At 64.7% G+C, this 235-nt stretch overlaps 1 protein-coding gene across 1 annotated transcript in view; it reads right to left on the bottom strand.

Moving 5' to 3' along the window:
• LOC119581735 (RNA-binding protein fusilli-like) overlaps window positions 1–235 on the bottom strand; it is a gene marked incomplete in the record, with an annotated part of 165,619 nt that overhangs the window by 36,388 nt on the left and 128,996 nt on the right.

Genomic DNA, 235 nt, shown 5'->3' on the forward strand with positions numbered 1-235 from the left:
CACCCCAACACCTCTAGGGTTAGAGGGGGGGGGGGGGCCGACACAGCTTCCCGATCTCCGCGCCCTCGCCCCCCTTCCCCCATCGCCCCCTCCCCCCTCCCTCGCCCCTTCGCCCCGCTGACCCTCCCCCGCAGGAGATGAGGGTCACTGCCCACTTTCGCACCACACCCACTCCGCCCACGCTCGCTCTCTTTCTCTCTCTTGTTGTTGCTTTCTTTTATGTTTTTATCCTCTC

This window comes from Penaeus monodon, chromosome 15 (genome assembly GCF_015228065.2).
Source record: "Penaeus monodon isolate SGIC_2016 chromosome 15, NSTDA_Pmon_1, whole genome shotgun sequence".
Taxonomy (NCBI): Eukaryota; Metazoa; Arthropoda; class Malacostraca; order Decapoda; family Penaeidae; genus Penaeus; species Penaeus monodon.